Source organism: Arachis duranensis, chromosome 9 (genome assembly GCF_000817695.3).
Source record: "Arachis duranensis cultivar V14167 chromosome 9, aradu.V14167.gnm2.J7QH, whole genome shotgun sequence".
In the NCBI taxonomy this organism is placed as follows: domain Eukaryota; kingdom Viridiplantae; phylum Streptophyta; class Magnoliopsida; order Fabales; family Fabaceae; genus Arachis; species Arachis duranensis.
Window position 1 is genome coordinate 35,459,207 of NC_029780.3, and position 5,036 is coordinate 35,464,242.

Consider the following 5,036-nt stretch of genomic DNA (forward strand, 5'->3'; position numbering starts at 1 on the left):
AGGATGGGAGGTAGCCACTGACAACGGTGAAACCCTACATATAGCTTGCCATGGAAAGGAGTAAGAAGGATTGGATGAAGACAGTAGGAAAGCAGAGAGACAGAAGGGACAAAGCATCTCCATATGCTTATCTGAAATTCTCACCAATGAATTACATAAGTATCTCTATCTTTATCTTTATGTTTTATTCATACATCATCCATCACCATTTGAGTTTGCCTGACTAAGATTTACAAGGTGACCATAGCTTGCTTCATACCAACAATCTTCATGGGATCGACCCTTACTCGCGTAAGGTTTATTACTTGGACGACCCAGTACACTTGCTGGTTAGTTGTGCGAAGTTGTGATAAAGAGTTGAGATTACAATTGTGCGTACCATATTGATGGTGCCATTGATGATCACAATTTCATGCACCACCTTTGCTATTATCGATGGTGAGTATACTGAAACATGAAAGAGGTTTTCGAAACATCTATAGGATGATCTGAGGTCATACATGGAGTTTGAGTGGAACTTTATTAGCAATTAGCAAAAGGAAAATTTATATAACTTTGTTTTAATTATGTATGAGTATGAATATTTTATATTGATATTAAAGGTGTGATTATTGATTATGTATGATTATTCTTGTTTGACATTTGCGGCATAAAAGAATGAATGCATCCACGCATACAATACTCAATAAAAATTTTCAAGTAATATAGGTTATAGTTATTTTTCATTATTGAAATATTCCTCAATAAATACCAGAAAAAACTTCACATAGCCAAATTAATGCACTACGCTTTTATAACAATATTAGAATGATGTGAACCTTAATCAATACCAGGTTATTGATCTTAAATGAAAAATTGTTGATTTTACATGATTAATTTATTTGTTATTAACTATAAAATTTTTGGTTATGTACGATTATTGATCTTAAATGTATAATTTTTATTAATAATATTTGCATTGTCCCAGTTTGTTTAAGGTTTTGCAAGTTGCAATGCAAGAGGTTATGCCTCAGACTAATCATAAGAATTATGCGTTCCACATTTGAAAGAACTTTGTGAAATAATGGAAGGACAAACAATCAAAAGATCTTGTATGGCAATGTGCAAAATACAATACTCATACAGAATTTAGAGCATAAATGGACAAATTAAAAAAAAATTATCAGCTAATATAGGAGTATATGTCTAGGTTTAATCCAGTTGTATGGTCCAAGAATCAGTTTTCACACTTTACAAGGATTGTTGAATATAGAAACAAACCAATTTTAATCATGTGTAAAGATCTAAGGTGTTACCTCAAGAAAAAAATGGCTAGTCACAAGAAAAGATTTAGCACTTATAAAGGGAAGTTACCTTTGGTTTAGCAACAGTGGCTAGATGAGATCATGAAGCTAGAGAGCAATAAATGAAATGATGAATGGGCTAATGATGATAATAGAGTGATAGTTGAGGTGCAAAGGAGGTCTCACAAGGTTGGTATCAACTTGTAGGAGAGAACTTGCACTTGCAATATCTAGTAACTAACAGGTCATTCTTCTTTTCACTTGAAATTTTAGGTTCTAGATGCCAAAATTATGCTTTCGGTAGTTATTTATGTATGCATGATGTAATCTTTGTTTAGGATTACCATGAAAGCATACTATTACTGCTATTTTGAAACTTTAAAAGATGAACTTGAAACCAAAAGATTTTATTCATGATCAGCTAACTATGGATTCAATTAAGGCACTTAAGGAATCACCATCAAGCCCATCACCAATGAAGAATATCAAGCTCCTCATAGTAAGAGGCCTCCTGTTCAACCAAAAATTAGGAGAAAGGTGGATAAATCTTTTGAAAATTTATGATTGGAAACAAAATTAAGAATGCATTCCATCTTGTAGTAAATGTGAGACAAATGGGCACCATTATGAAACACGTAAGAGAGCTTCATCGGATCCAAGCTGGCAATCCAAGGAAAAGAAACAAAGAACTGGGAGTAATCTTGACTTTGAAGGCAGCAGTAGTAGTAGCAGCAGCGAGCTCAGAAAAATCAACAACAGTTACCTTGACTTTGAAATAATCTTTTGAATTTGAGTTTAAGTGTCTTGAAATAAATTTTACAGATAAAGATTTAAGTGTCTACTTCATAAGTTGATAGGGGTTTGAATCTCCTATTATTGCAGGGAGTGCCTCTCACCAGCAATGTTACTAATCGAAACATGAAAAATGATGCCCGAGTGCAAATGTTAAAATTGATCGTGTTGTAACCATGTACACATTGATTTTGCCTAAATTCTTATCAATCTAACTTTTGATTTGATTAACACTTAATTGTGCATATAAACTAAGGCTAAGAAGTAAAAAATAAAAAATAAAAAAAGTCCATCCAAATACTAAGTTGCCAACACATCAGAAAGAAGAGGAGGAGGTTCTATTATCAAAATCTGCCCATTAGTTAAAGTATTGATTTTTAAAAATTGTTTCGAATTTGTTGGAATTGAGATCTAAATTGTTTTGGATTTGTTAGAACTAAAATTGAAATTTTTTGGATTTTGGTAATTATTGAGGTTGAGATTGTTTTGGGTTTCATAAAGCTAATGTTAATGTTTCCATCTCATTAACACCGCACAATACAAAGTTTTTTATTTAAATAGAATAAGTTAATTATATATTCAATTAAATAAATTCACAAAAAAAATTACCTTTCTAAACATTCAATTAAAAATTTATTAACTAAAAGAGCAAAAACGTTATTTAAGAAGTTTGCACTGACTATGGTAGCAAAAACAAATCAAAATATTTTTCTTCAATTTTGCTCTCACTATCAGCAAAAATGTCAAACAATTTTGATGTCCCTCACTGCAAAAATGTGAAATCAAATTTTCTCCCTTGTAGCAAGCGAAATCATGGTAAAATTTTTCTCCCAAATTTGTTTACGATGACAGCAAAAATGGAAGCATTAATGTTCAAAACTTCTCTATAAATTCCAAAGTAACGAAGCACATTCACACACCCTACCTCTCTCTATCATTCTTCTCATATCTGTCTCTAATTCTTTAATTTTTTCTTTTAACAAAATAGCAACTGAACGAGTTAATGTTGTCATTTATCATAATGCAACAATTAGCTGTAACGATAATAGTGCATCTTTTAAATGCAATGATTGAGTTACCGTACAAATATGGCGGTTATGGTCGTTGATTGAGCTAGAAAGTTTAATTCTAGTGACCATCGATTTACTAGGGAGGAAATATATAAGAAAAATAGGATATTGATTCCTGTTTGTCGATAAAAGTTGAAGAGTGCATTATAAAGTGTTTTGGCTCAAAGATGACGAGCATGTTTGTGCTATGTTCGAAATGTATAGGAAGATTGTGGTACAACAAGCGATGTAGCTTTATGTTGAAGATGTGGACATAGGTTAAAGTTCTTCATCTTCATGTTCAGGTATGTCAAGTTTTACGCCGGAGTGAGTCACACCCGAAGAACCGATATTGGGGTGCCAAGGGAACTAGGGAAGCGTCATTTGTACCACTGAATGCTAGATTTTCAAATGACTTAGAGACAGATAAAGACTGAGTTGAAATTGGTTCTAAAAATGACAGTTATGACAAGATAGAGTCCGTTCCAAAAACACACGATTTTAAATTTACACAATCAGGATTTAACATGCCACCACCACCTCCTCTTCTCCTTCGTTCGCAAGTTCTAAGCCATTATTCTATATTAGCCCTTGATTCTATGAAGGTCGATACATTGCCTTTTGGTTGCAGGGGCCCCGATGACTGCAACTTAGATGAGAGTGTGGAATTGCGAATTTAGCACAAATTCTATAATGGAGAGTCGGTGCACCTAGCAATAAAAAATTATAGCATTCGGAGAGTTGAGTATCGGGTAATTATAATATAATAGATACACATTCGTAATAAAATTAATAAGTTTAATTCTAAGAAAATAAAAAAAAAATAGTAAATAAAGATATTCAAAATTATATCTTTTAATTTATTTTTCTATCAACTAATTTAAATAAATAAATTTTAAATTTAAATTCCATCATCTTGACAACTGAAAATTAAAACTAACATACATTAACAATTGTAAATATTTACACTAATTTAATTGTAAATATATAAATTTTAAATTTAAATCTCTATCATCTTAACAACTAAAAATTAATACTAACAAGTTTATATTTATACTAATCTAAACTGACTTATCCACTAATCTAAATAAATAGATTTTAAATTTAACTATCTATCATCGTAACAACTAAAAATTAATACTAACATACACTAATAAGATTATATTTATACTAATTTAAACAAAAATGTTATTAAAATTCTAATTTTCATAACTAAAAAAAATTAAGCACCTCTAACTTGCCCATTTAGATAGCCCATAATGTGGCTGTCTTCGTTTAGTCTATTAATGTCCTATTGCACGACATTTTTTCCTCCTCTTTCTCTCTAATCTCCCCCTCTTCCACAAATGAATATTTGCAAACGATGTAGTTTGAAAAAATATTGGCAAGGAACATGCTATTTATAGCCGTTATTACCCCAATTTTGCTAGTAACAAAAGTGCAAACACCCCTTTTCTATTCCTTTTGAATTTCACTTCGAGTAACCGTGTAATTATTGTAATATGCAATTTCGTTCCTTGTGTCAGCAAAATAATACCTAAATATTTAAAATGGTAAAATTTCAAAAATATATTTAATTGAGTAAATAAGAAATTTATTTTATTTAAATAAATAAAGCGCACAATGCATCCCACAACATATTCCTGCAGCCTACGACACAACCATTCCAATTCACGGCAAAACAACCCATTGTGAAGCCACTAAGAAGTCAAACTCATGCTCCTATAGTTCCACTCATTGTTGAGGTAGACCTCATCCAAAAAACAACCAAAGTAGCAGGTCCTAATCCATTTCAGAATGCTGGAGTATTTGCTGAAATATTAACTGCCACAAGCTCAGGTAGTATAGCAAGACTATTTTAATTTTAATTTATTCCAACTCTAGGCTCCAAGGCGTGACTATTTTTCAAGAG